Source organism: Microtus ochrogaster, chromosome 6 (genome assembly GCF_000317375.1).
Source record: "Microtus ochrogaster isolate Prairie Vole_2 chromosome 6, MicOch1.0, whole genome shotgun sequence".
Taxonomy (NCBI): Eukaryota; Metazoa; Chordata; class Mammalia; order Rodentia; family Cricetidae; genus Microtus; species Microtus ochrogaster.
In genome coordinates this window covers 54,064,802-54,088,219 of record NC_022013.1, presented here as the reverse complement: position 1 = coordinate 54,088,219, position 23,418 = coordinate 54,064,802, and the positions used below count along the sequence as shown (strand labels likewise).

The 23,418-nt window shown below is 37.4% G+C and overlaps 1 protein-coding gene across 8 annotated transcripts in view; it reads right to left on the bottom strand.

The window, feature by feature from the left end:
- Positions 1-23,418, bottom strand: part of Nrg3 (neuregulin 3) — a 985,750-nt gene that overhangs the window by 816,782 nt on the left and 145,550 nt on the right. The gene's annotated exons all lie outside the window — the stretch shown is intronic.

The following is a 23,418-nucleotide window of genomic DNA, read 5'->3' as shown; positions in this document are numbered from 1 at the left end:
TATATCGCCTTGGAAATATATCCAAGGCTATGGAATGCCATTTATGTTCAACAGAGAAAATATGTTTTTGAAAATAAAAGATTCTAGGGAGAACCAGAAGAAATAATAGATTATAAATTGCATGATATGAATATAAAAAAAATTTGTAGTAGCCATGAAAGTGAAGACTGAAAACACCAACATATTTGACTCAAGAAAACAATCTGCATCATGGAGGAAAACACAGAATTGTTAACAAAGTAAACGGAACAATCAGCATACTAGTAAAAAAAAAAGCAAAAACTTAAAATTTACAGCCTAAAATACCTATTCTTAATATGTAAAAATATATTGAAAAACAAATATAAGACAACATACCTAATGTGATTTATGATTTTTAAAAATTTGAGTAAATATCTCCATAACATGCCACTGTGTATTTCCTGTTCAGCATACTTCTAACACATCAAATACACATTTAATGCACAGTCACAACGTCAAAACAAAGTGCATTTTAAGAAAATACATAGACATAACTGAAGGGGCACATGAATAAGCAAAGAAGTACATAAGAAGAAAGAATGGAGAGAGGGTGAAAGAAAGAAGAGGAGAAGGGAGGTTGAGGGGAGGAGGAGGACAGCAATATGTCTCTGTATGTGCAAATGAGTAGTAAAGGCAATACATTCAGTGCCTTTTCCCAAACAAAGAAATCATGCTACCACTGAGCTACAGCCCCAGTCCTTGTTTTTGTTGTTGTGATTTGTTTTAAGAAAATCTGTTATGTAGGCCAGGAAGACCTAGAGCTCATGATACTCCCATCCCAATCTCCTGAATACTGGAATTACAAGCAAGTATTGTGAAGCCCCACTTACACTCATGGTTGCAAACCAAATTTGGTATATGCTTGTAGCTTCTTCCCTCAAAACACAATGGAAAGTTATAAAGACTTAATGTGGTGGCTTTGAATGGTTCATCTTCTAAGAAACTGAATATATCAGGAGAAACCCCTATGCAGACAACTTAAATTTAGCCTAAAATTACACCAATATAAACAAAACGCAAGGGATAAAGGAAACATGAACTCACGATGCTAGAAATTGTTTCATGAGTAAAGCAGTTAGCAGCTATGAGCAAGTGCAAACAAAAACCAGATACTGCATCATGAGGGTCCTCCAGACACTGCAAATATTGGGATTGTGACATAGAGGTTATGACTTATGCTTGCTTGATATGCTTATATAACCAATTGAGATGATTGGCAGTTTGTATGAGAAGAGATGAATATAACTGACCACTGATACTGGAAAATGAACCAAATGACTGTATAAAAATTAAAATAAAATAATTGGAAAGACTATTAGGCATGGTGGGAAATAAAGTTGGAAACTAAAAAGCAAATATGAAACAAATGCTGGGAATAAAGTCAAATGTCCACAGTAATAATAAAGAGAATATGATTTAAGAAAAGATTAATAGAGTTGATATTAAGATTAAACATGGAAGGATGAGGGGCAAACAGATCATAGAAAGATATACAAATACAATAGACATTTTTCATGGGATTGCACAAGATGCTGAAAGACAGTGTTATTGCCATTTGTGAACTTTCCTTGCCTCACTAATAACTCCACAACCATGGTCAAGCAAAGCAATACTAAACCCAGTAGGACACACACGCACACACGCACGACATAAAAGTACTTGGAGAATGTACTAAGTATAAAATGAGTACCACAGCAGGAGAAAGGGGAGAAATTAGGGTAATCAAGATTTGTATGATAAAATGAATTATATAATACTTATGAAATTGTTAAAGATGAGATAAAAATGTGAAAAGAAGGAATAAAGTCATCAATGCTCAAAGTCAGGAAATCACAAAATTTATAATGGGATGAATACTGCATAAACTGTAGATTACAAATGAATAGGATTTTGTAAAATGGCTTTATTGAAATAACATTATTTTTCCTAAATAATAAGTGCACTGTTGCTTTGTGAATAGCAAATATTAAAGTCAGAGGGTCATGGAACAATGGTGAGAAAATGCTAAGGGAACATAATTATCAAACTAGAATTCTATAGATATCAAAACATCTTTGAAAAATAAGGTCAAAATAAAAACACTTCCATTCAAACAATAACTCTGAGGTAACTTCAACTAGCCGGTTGTGAAGGGGCTTTTAAATGAGACATTCACAAAACATATGACAGAAGGTCAGAGTGCTGAGATGTTTAGTTCTCATGCAGTGTCATCCAAAACTGCTCATGTCAAAACGCTCGGGATTTCAATAAATCGGATGGTACTCTTCAAACCTCAGCCTCTTCACTCTTTGTTTCTCTTTCTACTAAAGATTTGTCCTGCAACTATCCTTAGACTCCAATTTCCATTGTTATTTCTAGAACTTTCCATTTCCACCAGCTACAGTCACTGATTCCTCTTAGCTTCAAGGACTCTAGTCTATGACTACCAACTTCAAAATTTTTATTCTATCCCTCTTGAGGATATAACGGCACAATTTCTGCAAATATTTAAATCTTTCAATCTACAGACATCCCCCCTTCAGCTTTTGATGTTATCAGTCCCATTCCGATACATTTGCTTAATTATGCCCTCACTCGTACAATAGATTCTCTTAATAGAGTCTCATGCTGTTTAACTGAGGAAGGGAAAATACCCATCTTGCTGAACTGCGTCTACAACACACGTCCTGATCATAGTCACACAAGTGATAGGACAAGGTGAAAGAATGCCAGCAGGATGAACAGAGTTTGATTTTCATGTGGGTCCTTAGAACTCTCTCAAAGAATTTCTCTTTTTCATTCACTAGCTCATTGTCTGAAATGATAATTGTGCATCTCTTCCTCTTTGTTCTGAATGATTTGAGGTTTTTATCCCCTAAGAAACAAAGGATAAAATCAAAGAAACTCCTGCTAACCCACGTTGCATACCCATAATCCCCTAAGCATGAACTGCTACAAACTTGCTTCCCATGAAACCCACTTACAGAAGATTTGCTTGGAACTGCAATAATCCCTTTCTCCTTTTAGCATCATAAAACTTCCCTTAGTCTCTTCATGACTTTCTTTACCTTCCTAACTTAACATTTATAAAATTAGCCTTCATTGTCTTTACTTCCTGTCCCAATGTGTACTCCATTTCTTCCCTTTATAGAGAAAAACTAAAGAAAAAAAACTCAAAATGTTCACACATGTCCACTGCTGGTAGAGATTTCCTGTCCATCACTATTCTTAAACTGCTTGTCAAAATCACTGAAGACTTCTCTATTTCCCAATTTCCACAGCTGAGAGTGTAGACAATCTCCAGTTCATATTCTATTAAACCAACTTGCAGCAACTGACACGTGTCTCACGCATTCCTTCTGGAAACGCTCTGTTTGACATCAGTGCCTCCTGATTTGTTTTTATTGGCCTTTCTTTTCATCCTTATTATCTGTTCATTATGCATATTTACACTATCTTAACTATTGGGTCCAACGACTCCAAGTCTGAGACTTAGATACCCTACTTCCTACTCACATGAGTACTGCTAGGTTCAGGGGCTTCGTGTTTATATTTACTAATTATTTATCTTATTTTAGCACCTTTGAATCTCTATTTAGATGTTAACGGCATCCAAAATCAAAATTATAATAGACCCTATTCTCACATCTGAGGTTCCACTACTCTCTTGCTCATGTCAACTGATGGAAATCTATTCTTGGTAATCAGTCTTTGATGCCTCAAAGCGTGGCAACATCATTGACTGTTCTCTTCCTTTATGCCTCTTGCCAATCCGTTTGTCAATCCTGGTGACTCTACCTTGTAATTACATCCAGGAACGGATACTTCTTACTACTTCTGGTCTAAGCTACCATAGTTTCTCACCTCAATTATGAAACTTTTTGAGAGTCTCCCTGCTTCTTCCCTTTTGACCACCATCTATTTAACGTCCAACAGCTAGAGTGATCCTTTCAGAACACGAATCAAAACTTTTCAATCCTCTGCTAAAATCCTTCTATTGATTTCCACTGTATCTCACCATACAACCTAAGTTCTTCATTTACCCTAAGGCTCTAGAGTGAGCAGGCCAGATCACTCTCCAGGTCTGATACTCTCACTTCTTATTTGTTCTTGCTCTATGAGCACCTGCTTTTCTAATATACTCCAGATACAGTTCCCCTCAGTAGGCTTCAAACCTCATCTTTTTAATAGATACGCCTAAGATCTCATACACTTCTTACCCACACCTTATCTAGGTACCAGTTAGAATGCTGCCTTTATAGTGTGCCTTTTTCAAATCACCAATTTAAGCTTGACACCATCAACTCTATCTATTGTTCAGATTTTCATATTTTTATAATATTTATCTCCTTGAAACAAGATGCTTATTCTAATTATTGCTTCAAGTTACTATTGACACTTATATCCAACTAAAATGTTGGACTTATATCCAACACCAAAGGAATCTTTTTGGTCAGTCTTCCTATGTTCACCATCCACTTATTAAAATAAACAAAACAAAATGAAGCAAAACTAAAACAAAAAACCTTTCATCCCCTTTAAAGTAAAAGGAACTGCCAAGAAAGACGGTTCTTCTTCTCAATTCTATTGAAACCTATAGTATCATCTAGACATTCTCAAAAATAGTATATGGATGAGAGTAAATTATTTTAGGAAGAGATTGTTTCTTGCTCAATATCTCTGTACTCCTGACTTTATGCTGGAATTTGAGATCAAAGGGAACTCAGAAGAGTCCCCAGCCTGGATCTCTGTGTGGATGGTTCTAAGTTTCTCTCCTTAACCATGTATATAATCTCCCAAACAATCCCTATTCTCCCCACAAGTGAAAACTCATGATTTAGGTTTCAGTTGAATAAACTATAGTTTCATTATAATGAATTATTAATATTTCAGTCAAAATACTATATTCACTAGCATTACTCCAAGTAGTGTGCTGAAGCCTATGACTGTTAGTCCAGCCACCACTAAGATGTCCAAGAAATATATGCTGAATAAGTAGATGGAGCGAATGTGAGCAAAGAAAATGTTAAATATATGAATTATACAGAACATGTGTACTGTTATCAAAGTACTTTGTTTTAGAATCCTCACATTATAATTTCCCGGGTAGTTGTAAACAGTGTTCTGTAATAGTGACAGCTTTCCTTTAGAAAACATACAGGGACATTTCCAAAGGTCAGTCTTATTTTTCGTTACATAATTATCTTTCATTGTCGACAGTCATTTTCATCTGCAACCCACTGAACAAAGCAGTTCCACTTTGTTTATGCACCACTGTCACGAGAAATTTCATTTACTAATGTTTAAGACTCACCTTTCTTACTTGTTTTAAGAGTGGTCAGTTCTCTTCATCGGTTTGTTCCACTCCACCACCTTATCTAGTATTTCATGACATTATCATAATAATGCACAATAGAATAAACTTGAAATAACACAGTAGATACTGAGAAAAATGAGACCAAAATCCTCATTTGTCCTTTGCATACTCAGGTACAACTGTGTGGACTCCTCAGCTCAAATTCAGGATTCTGTAATCTCAAAGAAGATCATATTGTTGGTCCAACTGAGATCCTTTCAAGAAATAAAAAGCAAAGTTTTCATCTCTTTACATGTAGGCATGAAAATTCTTTAATATGGTTACTAGAAAAAATGATTTCTATTTCATTACAGTGATAATAAAGAAATTTAATAATCATTGTAATCAGACTTGAGATTAGCCTCAACTGCATATTTCTCATGAAAGTGACAGCAGAATTCTGTCAGTCACTTTTAGTAAATGAGTTGGAAACCTTATTTTTCTAAAATCTGGAAATGCAGTGGTTCTCAGTGTTCTGGAAGTTCAGTGCACTCAGCTGCTCAGAATGAAGGCTGAAGGACGATCCCAAGTTTGAAGTTTGCCTGTGAGCTACAGAATATGTTGATGGCCAGCCTGGAAGTTTGACCAAGACCCCACCACATCAAGTGAAAATAAGAGAAAACAAAAGAAGTTGGGTCGTGGGTGTAACGCAGCTGTAGAACACTTGCCTAGTGTGTAAAAGGTCCTAGGTTCATTATTTGCTTCAAAAAAAATTGAGAGCTGAAGGGATAACTCCACAGTTAAGAGCTTTTAGTGTTTTTGCAGAGGACCAGAACCCATTAACCAGTAGTTCATAAGCACCTGTAACTCCTCTACTTGAGAAATCAAATGCATATGTTCATATCTACTTAAATGTGAATGATGGTGCTAATCCATGTATGTGTTGTGTTTCTTCTGTGAGCTAGATAATACACTGTAGGATTTTTTTTCATTGTTGAAGATTTAGAACAATTTAATTTTAGTGATAGGTGTGTGCATACACACTTGTGTACATGTATATGCATCCTCTGGCCCACACGGGTATACATTTGATTTCTAATACCCTAAAGGGCAAAGGAATCACTAAGGAAAAGTACATTTTCCCGGTCAATATTCATACTTCTAAAGGGATTATAATTTCATTGACAACTTTTCAAAATATATGACAGGGATTTTGTGAAATACCTTTCTATCATTATTTGCCTTGAGTTTTCCAGGAATGGAATGATAAAACTGATATCCAACATTTTTTTCTTTCTCTCCTACAGAGACTACATTATTGGGACCCAATAGGTAATTTTAAATTAGCAATCAGATACATGTGAATGAGTATGCTTTTAATATGCAAACACAATAAAATGAGTTCATCTGTTAGACTGAAAACACAGATATCAATTTAAATGAGCGATGAACCTCAGGTGTGCAAAGCTACAGCTGTATCTTGATTATAATAAACCACTGCACAACTACAAGATTTTTAATTTTAAAAAGCATTTTTCCAGTTATGAGAAGGAGACAGATCAATGTATTCAGAGTCACTTTTGAAAGTGGGGGTTCTATAGTTATAATGAAAATCCCTGGATGACCCACCTTTGGAAAATTATCTGAACTCATGGCAGACTGAAGGATGAAACTCAGCCAGTGAATGGATCACAAGAAACTTGAGTGAAAAAGCAAAGGTGAATTTGATACCTTCTAGTAGAACTTAGTGGATAAGAGAGAATGCACAGCTACTAGATAACAACTTAGGACTTCTCATTTCTTCATAAATGTGATTTGTATGAGAGAATAAAACAGACATGGAAATAATGAAATTGTAAAAGAAAGCTCTTCTGAACTGAAAGGCGAATCAGAAGACCCCCCCCACTCTTGTGCAAATATATATAAAATGCTCCAAGTACATGAAGCATGGATAAAATAAGAGAATTCTGGGTCTGCGTGCATGTCAAATTTTAAATTCTATTATAAAATTAGGAAAAATGTACTGCCACCATAACATAATTCAACCAGAGTTGATTAGACAATTTGTGGAAGGTCTCAGAAGACAATGGTTGATGGAGAACAATATTGCTCAATGTAGGTGAGAAGCTTACACTAAACTGGTCAATAGCTCCCAGGTAGACAGAATGCACATAGTCCAATGACCATGTTTAATAACACTGTGGATGATATACTTTCAGTAAACAATGATGGTCCTCATCAAAAAACCAACGCATGTTGCTGGGCACTGGTAGTGCATGCCCAGCATTTTGAGGCAGAGGCAGGTAGATCTCTGTGAGTTCAAGGCCATCCTTGTCTATAAGAGCTAGTTCCAGGACAGGCACCAAAGTTACACAGAGAAACCCTGTCTCGAAAAACAAAAACAAATACACACACACACACACACACACACACACACATGTCAACTGGTATAGGTAGTGAATTCAAAACAGGAACATACAATTTTTTCCTCTTGTAAAAGGTATCTGCAATGAGCAGCTCCATAGTCTATGACAGACATCTTGAATACCCATGCTCACCCTATTATATTCATAACATCAAGGAAAGGGATTCAACCTAGATGTCCATCAAAAAGATGGGCTGATAATAAAGATGTGTATATGATAGAAATTTATTACGCTATAAAGAACACATCAATTAATAAACTTACAAGAAAAAAAAACAAAAAAGGAGAAATTTGCAAAAAATATGTGGGACTCAAAAATATTATTTTAAGTAAAGTCAGAAACACACAACTATGGACAGATCTGATTTAGGGCTCTAACTGGTAAATATGGCTGTCTAGAGGGGAGAAAATATGAGTACGACAGGAAACTGCGGAGAGACCATCAAAAGAGAACATTACGGAAGTGAGGTATGGAAGACAGTAGAGAAAAGTGGGAAGACAGAATACTAAGTGTAAGCAGGTAAGGCAGGAAAGGAGAAAAGGGAACTGAAAGGAGAGCAAGGAAAAGAATCAAACACAATGAAACGTGAAAGCCTCAGGGGGTTAACCTGCTACATAAGCTAATAAGATTCAAAGCATAAAAATTAAAATTAAATATTAGAAAGAGGAAAAACAATTAAAAGATAAATTTGGCAGTGTCAATCTGCAAACTAAACTTTCATGTGAAAGCAAATACTGTGTCCATGTTTATCAACACTGGCTCGGGAATAAGACCCAGGATCAGAAATTGTCAAGAGACAGCTTTGCAAACATAAGCTGAGCATCTGGGATGATTCTGGACTGTGATGAGATCCTTTCTCAGCACTACCAAGGAAAAGAAAAAGCTTTCCAACATCACTCAGCACTTGAAGACAACAGAGAACTTGGTTATTTGGGGATAACGTCCTTAAAAGCCTGTTATAGGGAGTGACTCGCCTCAGAGGATAGAAGTTCCACCCCATGGCTCTTTGAACCACCAAAAGGGAAGAATGCACCATCTGACCAAGTGGCCTCTTAAAAATTAATATCCTTTGATCTGTAATTTCTGAAATAGGAAGCTAAAAATCAATTACTATGTATAGTTTCTGGTAATAAAAGTTACACCTGTGTTAAAATGGCTGAGGGTGGAAGGGAACATAAATATAAGTCTGGGGAGCTCTGGATTGACTGCTTTCCTCGTTTTCCTGCCATTAATAGGTCTCAAATTGATCGTAGCCTAAACTTCCCTACCATTCCCGAAAACTACGGTGGCAGAGTTAAAGAACCATGCCTCCCATTTGACAGAGTTGAATAATAATAGCAGCAAATGCATGTTTTACTGGCTGAGGAAATGCGTGGGGAAAATATGAATGAGAGCAGAGAGACGATTGTTAAAGAGGAGGTATCGTGGTTGGAAAGGAAACACACTAGAAACCGTGGGAAGAGAGGAGCAGTGAGAGAATGGGGAAGGCAACATGAGTGTGTCTGAGACCGTGTTTAACATGGTATCTTGTTGGCAGTGTGGTAGTCTGTTACTATTGTTTATGAAGGCAGAGAGAAAATTTTTCAAGATCGGTCTATCCTGTAAGAGCCTGTGTGCCAAGACAAATTAAAATCAGGTAGAATGACTTCCTGCCCTCCTGCTCTTATTGTGTGTACCAGAAACACAAATCCCATACCATTGACTCATAAACAGCCATTCATTCAGCACTTCCTCATCATCCATCTATTTAGCAAGTCATTTATCGAGACCCTCTCTAAGTCAACTTTTATTAAGAATAAATCATGTGTTGGCACAATATATAATTTCCAGGATATTAAATAAGAGTTGTATATGAGGCATGATGATAGAGTGACCAGTACACACAGAACATCCAATCTAAGAACCTCCCAGAGCTCTCCAATATCTGACCATCTCTGGGTTTCCCAGAATGCTGCTCATTTTTTCATATCAGTGATAGCTATCTTTGCATGTATGGATACGGCTGGTATCTCTGTAGAAAGGACTGGAAATGAAGACTTATGTTACTGACAAGTGTAGTTCGGAGGGTTGAATGATGGCAGATTTTAGAGAAAATGGGAAAACATTTTGTTGCAAAAATAATCATGTCTCCAGATTAAACAATGTGCCTAATTAAGGAAAAATAATTTGTAGTCTTCTAGGAGCTACGATTGCTGAATACTTCTATTTTTAATCTTACAAATTTTAAGATTTCAGCACATCTGATATCTAGATAGTTAAAGAAAAAAACAAGGATCGTGAACCAGCCTGGTCATAATTAATGAATGCAGTCTTGGAACTTTTGAACTGGGCAATGGCTCCTCATAACCAGCTAACATTTAGCTGCAGATCTGAAAATGTAATTCAGTCTGTCCTCTTGTGGATGGAATGAGGGATAAATGACTTCTCAAAGATGTATTATCTAGAAAGCCATGGAGTTCAGAAGGGATCTGATTATACAGGAAATCTCAAACAAAGCCTATAATATCAGAAGTTGAGAAAAATGGTTTAAAGATAGAAGGATGATCTTTGAAATAAAATTTTCCTTTTTTTTAAAAAAATGGCAAGTCTATTGTTTATTTAATAAAAATAAATATACATTGTGCTACCAATATTCCAGACTCTGAAAAAACTTGGAATACAGGGATGAAAAAACATAGGTTTTTAAACACACACACTTTTTTTCCCCCTCATTTTACATATCAATTCCAGTTCCCTCTTCTTCCCCTCCTCCTACCCCCTCAACATGACACTCACTCCACCCCTCATCCACTCCTCAGAGAAGGTAAGGCTTCCCATGGGAATTCAGCAGTCTGGCACAACATCCACCCTTTCACACAAACATATACACATGAATATACATACATCCACAGACAGACAGGCATAAACACACACTCACACATGCCATACACTCATGACACAAACAGAGCGAGTTCTGTAAATCATAATGGCAACAACAGAAATAAAAAGACCCATTGGAAACATAATGGACTTTGCCTGGTAAAATGCCAAGTGCGATACAGAGAATATCAAATTACCTGAGCCAACAACAACAACAAAAACATTAGGCATAATGATAAAGGGATCTCTTATAATTGATGATTCTGAAGACACACAACAATAGCAAAAACAAAAGCTAAATAATTAAAGAAGAAGCTTAAAATAGAAGTCACGAATTGAACTTGACTTGGGAAAAAAAAAAAAAACAAAAGTACTTCCTAAGCTGAAAATCTTTTCACACATTGTGCAAAGGTAATGCTGTGCTATATAAAAAAAAAATCATGGAAAGGCATGTCAGTTGTTGTCAACACCTGTAGCTTTACCTTATTATTAAACATACTATTATAGTACAAGAATCTGATATCTAAAATAGTCAATAAAATAGACAAGACTATAACTCCCTGGATTTAAATTTGGAGTGACTGGATGCTATTTGAAAGTGTGCAAAAATTACATAAAGATATGCTATGTTTTATGAGGAACTCAACAAAATGTTAATCACGTGTGAAAGAATGGTGATTATGAGATAAGACTACAAAATTTACTCTTTTAACTTAAAGTGATAACACAGAATATAAAGATATTTAACACTAACGTATATTTTATGAATCTGCAGTACTCAAAGACAAAGAAGGAGCATCTTTTATTTCCTTCAAAATTTCTCTCTGACGTACTAATTTGAATGAGAGAAGAAATAGGGATATTTAAGGACCCCCACCCCATTTTAGAAGCCAGGTCTTGCTAATTTTATTTCTACTCCCTCAGGTAAAATCAATAGAGTGTAAATTTTTGGAGAAGAACTCAACATGTGAATTAAGCATTAAAAGAGTCATTAACATTTTCTGCCATACTTCTGTCTTCACTTAAAGTTAATAATTCTGGGTTTGAAAAGCTCAAAGTCCTAATGTTATTTTAATGACATCATTTATTTCCCTGAGACCATTGACAGTGCCACAGATTCTCATACATTTTAAACAAGCAAGCAACAAACTGTCTACACATCTAACAACTATATCATAGAATAAAAGGAATAGCAAAATTTCTTGTCTCTAAAGGGAAAAGTACTCTTAATAAAGCGTTTTGCAAATATTATCTTTACATGTCCACTTGCATTCTATTATGCAATTCTTATTCATAATATTTCACCTATAATTTAATTCAAAAAAATTTTGACTTAGAATTCAATATTCCTTGATATTAACAACAAATAAAAACCAAATTACAAAAAAAATGAGAACTACTTTACCCATATTCTTTAAATGGGTTATCAAAATAGTCGTGCACATGTATCATTTGAAAATGAGAGATTACTCTTGCCACACACTATTGATGCTAATGAATTCCAAACCAAAATTAAAAAAATCCTTTAAGGAAAAGTTCCCACTAACATATCCAATTGTAGTCTATGTTTGCAAGCACACTTTGTCTCATACATGAGATCACTAAATTTATGAAGAGTAATAGTAAATAGTGGGGATAATGGAAACTTCAAATATTTACTATTTTAATTTTTCTGGTCTGGGTTACACTGATACAATGTAAAAATAATCCTGTGGGTTTTGTGTTGTCTGTTTGCAGTGAAGGTGAACACATACAAAGCTTGTTATATATGAGATAAGTGCTTGACCAACTAGCTGCAGAGTGTAACAACTTAAAATTTTAATTTTACTTGTGTATTTTCAAAATTTCATTCAAATCTACTGAACCGATAATATGAAAGTCTACGGAATTTCATGGACATCTGTGAAGACTGAAGATAAACAATAAGTATAATTCTATTTACCTCTAGAACTTTATTCCTGTCATTCTTACTAGATGAAAGCAATGACAGATAATATCATGTTCAAATTAATTCTTATTAAAATCAATACATTTATGTTTTAAAATAATTTATCCATCATCATTGTACTTTTGTCCTTATATTCAAAATCAGCACAGTCCCTCAGTTTGTCATTGACATTACTTTGGGTAGGCAATATATACACAATACAACACATGTTGCTCTTGCAGAGGACCTGCAAGTGTTCATGTGTTGCCTCACAACAGTTTGTAACTGTACTTCCAGGGTATTGGACACATTCCACCGACCTCTTAGGTCACTAGGCATATGTGGTGCACATATATACATGTAGGCAAAGATCCATACACATAACATGAAATAAATCTAAAAGGAAATCTTAACGTTTCTTATTTTAGACATTATTCCTGATACATGTAACTTGATCAAGCCAATTCATCCCTGATCTGTTTTCTTGTCTATAAATAAAAAACTTGGAAGACATAATCCTTAATTCTAATTTCAGTGTTAGGAAGCTTACAACATAATGCATTTAATAAATTCCTATGTCAAGGGACAGTCTACTCTTGCATTCAAAGGACAAGGAAGGGAAGGCAGAGACATGTGGGGATGGAGACAAGGGATGCATATCTTTCTCATATACCCTGTTGTCTATATAGGGTCATCTTTTGATATGTTAGCCGCCTACAGGCATATTGAGGAATGTGGCATCAGACTAAAGTAAAAAATACCCTCTGTTTGTGAGAACAAAAACATGTTTTAGAGCAGCTGTGGATCACAGATGAGAGAACATCTTCACAAATAACTCCCAGAGGTGATTTGGCACAGAATGCAAACAATTAGGTTCAGTGCCAGATCCATGAGTTGAGGCAGATTTATAGAAAAAGGTGAATAAAAATCAGCTGCAATAAGACGTAGATATAATATCGCCTATTTCCCTTTTATAAAATGCTCGTGTGTGTGTGTGTGTGTGTGTGTGTGTGTGTGTGTGTGTGTGCTGAAGAACTTAGCTCACAAAGAGACCTAGAACTGATGGATTATTAGCTATTAAAAGAGTGAAGCTGAGGCTGATTCACAGCTATGGACAATTCATAAAGCCACAAGTTTGGTCTCCTTCTTGTGGTTAGGATTCCATCAATACATTAAAACATATTGACTGATGACATGGAGAACTGTATGGATGATGCAAGTGCTAGAACCAAAGTTAAGGTTCCCAGGACCCATAAAAAATCTGGGTGTGTCTGTATATGCACTGGGGAATAGAGACAGGCAGATCCCTAGTTCACTAACCATATAAGCCAGTTGTTCTCAACCTGTGGGTCACAACCCCTCTGGGGGTTCAAATGACCCTTTTACAAGGATCACCTAAGAGCATCAGAAAATATGGATATTTACATTATGATTCATAGCAGTAGCAAAATTACAGTTATTAAGTAGAAATGGGAATAATTTTATGGTTGGGGTCACTACAACATGAGGAATTGTATTAAAGAGTCGCAGCACTATGAAGAGTGAGAACCACTGAGCTAGACAATGAAAAGTACTATCTCAGAAAATAAGGTAGAGAATGATAAAAAGAAGATACCCAAGTGTCTTTCTTTGCTAACTACACCCCTGGTAGAGAAGTACACCTGCATAAACACACACATATAGTACATCCACATTTATATCACACTTGCACAAAGCTAGATTCAAAATTAAAGTAGTATATATAGTTAGTAATATGTCCAAAAGTAAGAAGGACTCTATCATAATAGAAACATTATAACCCCCTGATGTGGGATTCCCCTCTGTATGCTGTGAACCATTGGTTAATAAAGAAGCTGCTTTGGCCCATGACAGGGCAGGAAATCCAAGAAGATATAGAGAAGAAAAGAAGGCAGAGTCAGACAGATTCCATGTAAAGAAGTAAACAGTAACAAATCATGAGTCACGTGGCAAAATACAAAATAATAGAAATGGGTTAATTTAAGATGTATAGGTTAGTTATAAGAAACCTGAGTTAATAGGTCAAAAAAAAAAAAACATGTACTCAATATTAAGCCTCAGAAAGGTCATTTCCTAAGCGGCTGCAGGAGCTAGTGAGTGGGATCCAGTAGGTGGAGAGAAATTGTTCCAGGGAACCAAGCAGAATGGTAAAAATTTGTAGCTACAAACCCCCAGATTCTTATGATAGTCAGAGGAGGCAGGAGTGAGGTCATTTGCAAATACTCTGGCTAATTACTTGTGGCACATTATTTTGGCAGAAAGATTCACTCGTGGCACATGGGAGGCAGAGGCAGGCACATCTCACTGAGTTCGACGCTAGCCTGGTCTACAAAGCAAGTTTAAGACAGCCAGGATTGTCATACAGATAAGTCCTGTCTCAACGCACCCCCCAAAAGAAAGAAAATTATTATGCCTCAGAAATTAATGATTGCTTTCAATAACCACCACCCTAGCTTGCTGCTGAAGTTAAAAAATATGCCACAGTCTCCAGAGCCGGAGCTAAAACCTGTTGTCACTTCCAAAATATTTTACATGATCCCTGATGTGGGACTGTAAATTCCACCCACAATTATTTGGCATCCATTTGATAAGTGAATAATTCCTGATACTGGAATCAAATTTTGTTGCTAATAGGCACTCCAATTACTAGAAATTATTACTAGTTAATCTTTGTAAAGAATGTTGCTCAGCCAAGTCAGTCATTATTTTCTCGTGGAAGCTGGATCATTTCACATCATTCTTCTCCGCTGCTGCTGGAGTATTGGCAGCGCTAATTATTACTCACAAATCAGCAGCCGTTAAGCTGGAGTTTGGTTATAAAACACAACTAGTGGGAATTTCCCCAAAAGCCTTAAGCTGTATAGCATAGCATCCTGTGTGAATTTTGAGCCTACGGCAATTGTATTGTGTGAAAATAGTATTAGAAATTCACATTTTAAAGAAAAATATGTGCAGCATTTCCATAGACCTGTGTCTTCGTCAGGGTTTCTTTTGCTAAGATAATCACCAAGATCAAAAGACCAAAAGCAAACTGGACTGGGAGGGAAATGCTAATTTTCCTTACATTTCCACATCACTGTTTGTCATAGAAGGAAGTCAGGAGAGAAACCGACATGGAAGAGGCTGTGGACTATACTGTTTTCTGTCTGTGACTGTTTGAGCCTGCTTTCTTATAGCAGTCAATCAGCAGCCCAGTTGTGGCACCAGCCCACAATGGGCTCGCCCTCCCACATCAATCACTAATTAAGACAATGTCTTACAGGCTTCCCAGCAGCCGACTCCTATGGAGCCATCTTCTCGGTTGAGACTCCTTCCTCTCAGATGACTCCAGCTCTTCTCAAGTGAACATAAATCTAGCCACCGGTAGCTTAGCATGTTCCTCTCAGCTCAGCGGGATCCAAGTGTGACACTACTCCACCATGAAATCTATAGCCTTTATCATTTTCACTAGGCTAGATGACCCTGAAGGAAGAGCTGAAGAGGATGTGGGGGAGAAAGGAACAATGCTGATGGGTGGGAGAGAGAAAAGAACCCATTGTGAGAAACCAGCCAAATGAAGAAGGATAGCCAAGTAAATACGCACTGAGGGTTCAGAAGCAGATGAGGGCTGAGGCAGATGAGTCAGTGCTCAGCTGCAGCTGGACTTTTGACAAGAAGTTCCCTTTACATAGCATATGGAGTGGTAAGGAAAGTCAGAAGAGTGCCATAAAGACCCCCTCTATATCTAACACTTGGAGGTTTACATGGTTGCTTAGGAAAAAACAGGTAAAGGTCATTCGTTCCAGGAAGCAGGAGACCCGGGACAGAAACTTCATACATTTGTTCATACACAGGGATATTGCAAAGTTACACAACTTCTCCAAAAACCATACTGTCAAACCTACAGTTCTGTAAGATGAGACAACACAACCTTAAGGGTTAACATCGATCCATGAGTTTGGCTAGGGCTAAGAGAGTAGCATTACGGTTACTAGCATTATGTGAACTTGATGGAGGTGGGTGTTGTATCTTATGTGTTGCTTTCATTGGTTAAGTAATAAAGAAAACTGCTTGGCCCTCTGATAGGGTAGAATTTAGATAGGCGGAGTAAACAGAACAGAATGCTGGGAGAAAGAAGCCAGTCGGAGTCACCATGATTCTCCCACCCGACACAGACGCAGGTTAAGATCTTCCCTGGTAAGACACCTCATGGTGTTACAGGGATATTAGAAATGGGTTAGATCAATATGTAAGAGCTAGCCAATAAGAGGCTGGAACTAATAGGCCAGGCAGTGTTTAAAAGAATACGGTTTCCGTGTAATTATTTCGGGTGTAAAGCTAGCCAGGTGGTAGGACGCAGCCCGCCGCTCCATATTACAACATGAACTTACTGGTAGACACTGTAAAAATGACAGAAAAAGTAATGAATTCAAAAAAACAACTATAAATAGAATTCAGCTTGAACATTTCCAAAGAATTTTCACAGATAAAAGTACAACCTACTATCTATACCTGTGGGCTCTACATCTTTAGATTCAGCCAACTGTGCTCTAAGAACATTCCTGAAAAATTGTGTCTGTGTTGAATAAGTACAAGCTATTTTCTTGTTTTTATTCCTAAATAATACAGCATAACATCTATTTAGAAAACACTTACATTCAACTTGGTATTATAAGGACTCTAAAAAAGATTCAAAGCAGATGAGAAAATGTACAAAGACTATATGCAGATTCTACACACCATTTTATAAGAGAGACTTGAGCACATGGTTACTCTAGTTTGTTCTTCATTCCTGGGTTAAATACCATGACCAAAGGCAACTTTGGGAGGAATAAGCTGATATTTCTTACACCTCAAGGTAATTGTTTAGCAGTGAGGGAACTTCAGATGGAGTCTGAACGGAAGAATAGAAGCAGGAACTTGGAAAAACGCTGCTCATCAACGTTCTTCCTTTCTCGAGCTTCTGCTCAGCTAGTTTTCTTGTACATCCCATTCCCATCTTCCCCATGATGATAATAGCACCTACAGTGGAGAGGACCTATCTGCATCACTTAAGAATAGTTAAATGCCCAACATACAAGCTGAGTGGTCAGACTGATAGACAAAATTCCTCAACTGAGTTTTCTTCTCCAAGGTATATGTATATTAGACAGCCAAGATTAGTCCGCATGCTGATTTTTTTTTTAAATCTGGAGGTAGTGAGATATCGAGGAGCCAGTTCCATGTGGATTCTAGGAGATAGCTAGAATACAGAAAGTACAGAGTTCTGAATATATTGAGCAGCTTTTATTTTTATAGAAATTTAGTTTATAGTCACCCCACTTTACAACAAAATCATTACTTTCAGTTGAACCAGGTGTTAGCTAACATCAAAGTCAACTTTTGAGGTTTTTAGATTTTAAAATTAATTATCTTTCCTTTTCCTGAAGTATGTGTGGAGTAGATATGTTGATTTTCCAACTAAAGGAAAGAGGAACCAAAATTCAGTGTCCTGTGAGAACTCAGAACAGAACCATAATGATGATGTAACTTACTGCCATCCAGTGCTGCAGGTCTCCAGAAACAATCGTGCCAGTTCTGATAGGTCTGTTACCTCATAAGCTTATTAGAAAAGTCTGAAGGAAGCCCCTTAGGAACTAGATAATGTCAAGAGAGAGAGGCGGAGATGGCGGTGTTAAAGTGTTTTCCTGACTCAGGTTAGTTAGGCAGAGAATAAGCTCTCTCTTGATAGGATTTTTTTTTTTTTGGTAAAATGAGTCCTGATTTTCACCAGAAAGAATAGAGAAGCCTGGAACTGTAGCTTGCCTGGGGCCCTGGTGCCAAGGAGACCAAAATCGATCTGTAGAGTTCCCTGCTCTGCCCTGATGGTGCTGGGCTTGATGCCCAGTGAAAGTACAGAGGATCCCTGTGCCATGACTGTTTGGCCAGCCTGTGTGCCAAGGGGCTGTCTGGCAGTACTGGACCCCGTCCAAGTTCTGTGGAGTAGAGCAAGGGCCTGCCAGGCAGGCTGATTCCACCAAGAGGTTTCTACACAGGACAGAGAGTCTCTCCTGACAGGGATCTGAAGGGGGGACGTTCATGCATGTGGGACTAAAATGAAATTCTGCTCAAAACAAGGGCTATGTCTTCTCTTGTATGTGTAGGGGGTCCCTATATCTTCTTGGAGTTCAGAGCAAGTGAAGTCAGCAACGTAACCAAAATATAAGCTGTGTTCATATAATACAACTCATCTTGAACTGATTTGTAAACAGCTTGTTATAATCAGATCCTCTTGACAGCAAACTGGGTTTGGACATGTTATAGCAAGCACTCTCCTGAGATCTGCTGGGTTAAATGGTGACCCTGAAATTCAAGTTACTATAATGTTGGTGGTCTTCTATGTAACGTAAGTTAAAAAGTCTACAAATCTTTAAAAGGAAAAAGTGGAGGATTGGGTTTAGCTATACAGGTGAAATCATTGGAGTGGGGCTGGTGAGTGGACACAGAGTCAAAAGTATCTTTAGTGAAAGAAGTTCTACTTCTGTGTACAAGTGGCTCTTTAAAGCACGGTGCTGAATCCGAAGGGTAAATCTTATACTCTGTGAACTTGCCCCTGTTTGTTCGGAAATACTGTGGGTATTCTTCCCCAGGTACAAAAGCCATGTCTTGATTTCACTGCCATGTATAATAGAATGTAGACATGTGACAAGTGAAGGTTTAGCTTTACATGCAAGCTCAGACCCTTGCAGCTAAAAATGGGCACACCTGTGTGTGCTGTAGATGTAAGGAATACTAGGTGAGGGTGTAATTATGAACGTCAAGATCTCTTTACGTTGTCCTTAGCAAAGGTGCCCATGTTTAATGCTTCCCCCTTTGGTAATCACACCCTTGGAATGATGTCAGTGTTTGTCGAAAGAGGCACAGCAGTGACCTAATCTAATCTAAGTAGTTCTTGCTTTCCATTGCTATGTTCCCTCTCCTTACTTCTTAAAAGTCTTTATGGTGAGAGGTTGCAAGTTGCTCTAACCTCCATTTCCTCCCATGGATCTAGTGCTGAGAACCAAAAGAGAAATAGTTTCCTCCAGGATGGAAACAGCACATCAGCACACTACATGTACATGCATGAACAGCACCAGAACACATTTGCCTTAATGACAAATATTGGAAAACCCCAACTTCTATGTTGAAAAACTCGGAGCAGGGCTCGCCATCTATGTTTAGGAAGTCTTTTTCCTTTGGCATGAGGTTTTTTAAAAGCATAATTTTCAATCAATTTATTCTTCAAGTAAATTTTAGAAAATGTAAGCATCAGCAGAGTCCTAAAAACATAATTCCACCCACCCTGCAATGTACACATGAACCAAGGGAAAAATGACAATTTTTGCCCCCAATCTTCATGCACAGTTTTGCTTACCACTGTTACGGTGGTGGTAGTGACAGTACTGACAGTTGTATTGGGGGATAGGGTCTCACCATATTGGTTGGCCTTAAACTCAAATTGCAGTCCACATTGCCTTCAAACTCATGGAATTCTTACTTCTATGAGCAGAATACACACAATGATTAATTTTATTTAGCTCATAACTCATAATACTTATGTAAATAGATAGGTTCAGAATGCTGAAATATTTTCAGAAAGACTGGCAATGTAACAGTATTAATGAAAGTGAAAATTCAAACCCTGAATTGATTTTACTGAGACGCCTAGCCTACAGTTTGGCATAGCAACAAAGCTAAAAATAAGTGGTGAGAACATTTTTTTTCTTTCTTTTTTTTTTAATTTCATAATGCATGCACAAAGATGCTTAGAAGAAGTAAATACGATGAAAATAAAAACAAGGAAATTATTAGGTATAAATTTTCATCTGTCTACTTTGTAGCCTCACGTCATAGGGAGATTAGATGTTTTCATCTGTTGTCTTGAATACCACGGGCATTGGTACACATCTGTTCGTTCTTCTCACATCACTTTAGGCTTAGAGTGGGCTTCACCAAGTCAGTTCTCACCCAATCAGATCCCAAAGTTGCTATGAATCCCCAAAGAATGCTAAGAATGTCGGAGAAAGCCACGTGGACTTCAGAGTATTTTGATAGAGAAAATGAAATCCATTGTTTTGGGACCAGGTTCTATTAAGAACCATGACCAGTGTTTGTTAAACTAGAATTTTAAATTGTAATTGACTTTCAATTATGCACGTACATGTGTGTGTAAGGTGTTGTGCATATAGGTCCTGGTGGTGCCCATGGAGTCCAGAAGTGGAGTTACGGTCACCTGTGGGGAACCTGATCTATGGCATAGATGTGCTTCTTAGGATTTTAAGACACTCATACTCCTTGAAATGTGATAAACACCTGTATATAAATAAGGATGCTGAGATCACAGAGGAATCTCCCACTTTTACAAGTGTATATTTGAGACTTAGAGTCTTTGAACTAATAATTATAATGGCTATAGTTCACTTTATTATTTCTAGACTCAATACTCATTTAATTTTTAAAAATTGCTGAAATGATATTGATTCAACTAAGAAAAAGATTTGAAAATATGACAAGAGCAGGGTAAATAAGAAGAACTTGGTGCTGCTTCATTGCTTTTACTATATTGTTATATATACCAGAAAGAATTCAGAGTCACTGACTGCTCATATCAGATAATATCTAAGTATACAAACTACTTCGTATTCCTATGTAAGACTACCTACTTGATGGAGGTGGGTCTTGTATCTTATCTGTTGCTTTCATTGGTTAACTAATAAAGAAAACTGCTTGGCCTGATAGGACAGAAAATTAGGTAGGCGGAGTAGACAGAACAGAATGCTGGGAAAAAGAAGCTGAGTCAGGCAGTCACCATGATTCTCCCACCCGACACTCCGCATGAAGAAAGTATGGAATATATACATATTAGAGTATTACTCAGCAGTAAAAAACAAGGACTTCTTGAAGTTTGCGTACAAATGGATGGAAATAGAAAACACTATCCTGAGTGAGATAAGCCAGACCCAAAAAGAGGAACATGGGATGTACTCACTCATATTTGGTTTCTAGCCATAAATAAAGGACAGTGAGCTTATAATTCACGATCCTAGAGAAGCTAAATAAGAAGGTGAATCCAAAGACAAACATATAGGCATCCTCCTGAATATTAACCTTCATCAGGTGATGAAAGGAGACAGAGACAGAGACCCAAATTGGAGCACCGGACAGAAATCTCAAGGTCCAAATCAGGAGCAGAAGGAGGGGGAGCAAGAGCAAGGAACTCAGGACCTCGAGGGGTGAACCCACACACTGAGACAATGGGGATGATCTTTCGGGAATTCACCAAGGCCAGCTGGCCTGGGTCTGAAAAAGCATGCGATAAAACCGGACTGGCTGAACATAGCGGACAATGAGGACTACTGAGAACTCAAGAACAATGGCAATGGGTTTCTGATCCTACTGCACGTACTGCCTTTGGGGGAGCCTAGGCAGTTTGGATGCTCAGCTTACTTAACCTGGATGGAGGTGGGGGGTCCTTGGACTTCCCACGGTTCAGGGAACTCTGATTGCTCTTCAAGCTGATGAGGGAGAGGGACTTGATCGGGGGAGGGGGAGGGAAAGGGTAGCGGGGGTTGGGGAGGAGTCAGAAATCCTTAATAAATAAATAAATTTAAAAAAAAAGATCTTCCCTGGTAAGCCGCCTCATGGGCTACACGGGTTATTAGAAATGGGTTAGATCAATATGTAAGAGCTAGCCAATAAAAGGCTGGAACTAATGGGCCAGGCAGTGTTTAGAAGAATACAGTTTCTGTGTAATTATTTCGAGGCATAAGCTAGCCATGTGAGTGGCCGGGTGCCAGGGACGCAGCCCCACAGCTCCAATTACTACACCTACCTTTGCAACTATATTGCCAAAATGTTACCTTTGATTTTCTCAGGAAATAATAAACAGTACCTATTTATAGATGTAAATAAATGTTGGCAAGGCAGAAAATATAAATGGCAAGATAATAGCAAGGTCAAGTAAGCATAGATTTTTAATTTCGTAATCATCTGAAAGTTAAAGGTCTAGGCTCATATTCCTGGGATTGTAGATGGTCACAAATCATATTCCTGAGGCATTATAGATGATCACAGAGGCTTGCTTACCACAAATGCCCAATAAGAAAAATATGTAATTTGGAATTATAAATTCTTGAAGTTAAAATATATTAATTGTTGTTAATAAGATACTTGGAGAGGCAGAAGAAAATATAAAATAAGGGAGATGGCATTAGGAAGGCTTGCATCTGATGCATCTTCCTGGCACATTCCCAATAGCCATGAAAACAAGGAACAAAGTTCTCTAGGGTAAACTCTCATTGAAGGAAAAACTGCACAGTGTAGTGTACGTCTTTCCAGTTTATCTGACTTTTATTTTGCTATTTTACAATTCTGTACTTCTTTAGTTCTTTAAGCATCTGTAAGTCTAAATTAATGATTGTTATTAATATCAGATATTGTCTTCTTACAGACATGCAGTGCTTTATCTGGTGGTGTTTCCATCATCTCCCTTTAAGATAAACATGGGCTAATTTTGCCTCCTCTTGCACATTTTTGCTGATATTTCTGATCTGCAGTTTGCATGCTTTGCCTTTAAACCCCTCCTTTGAATTTCCTCTGTGTTCCTGGTTCCTCCTTAATGATCGAAATTGAATTCTTTATATGTATATGGCTGCATGTCAGCCAAGAATGTGTCTGCTTCAAACTGATTATTTAGCATAGATACCAGAAGGAGGGTAATGAAAGGACACAGAGCATCTGTGAGCATAATCACAAGTCCCGTAAACTGCAGGGATGTAGGTCTCAGAGAATAAAAGATGATCCTGTTAATATATTTAAAATTTTATTCACCACTGCCAGCCATTGTTGTCTTCTTACTGTCAATGACAGACATATCAAAATTAAGGCACAATGTG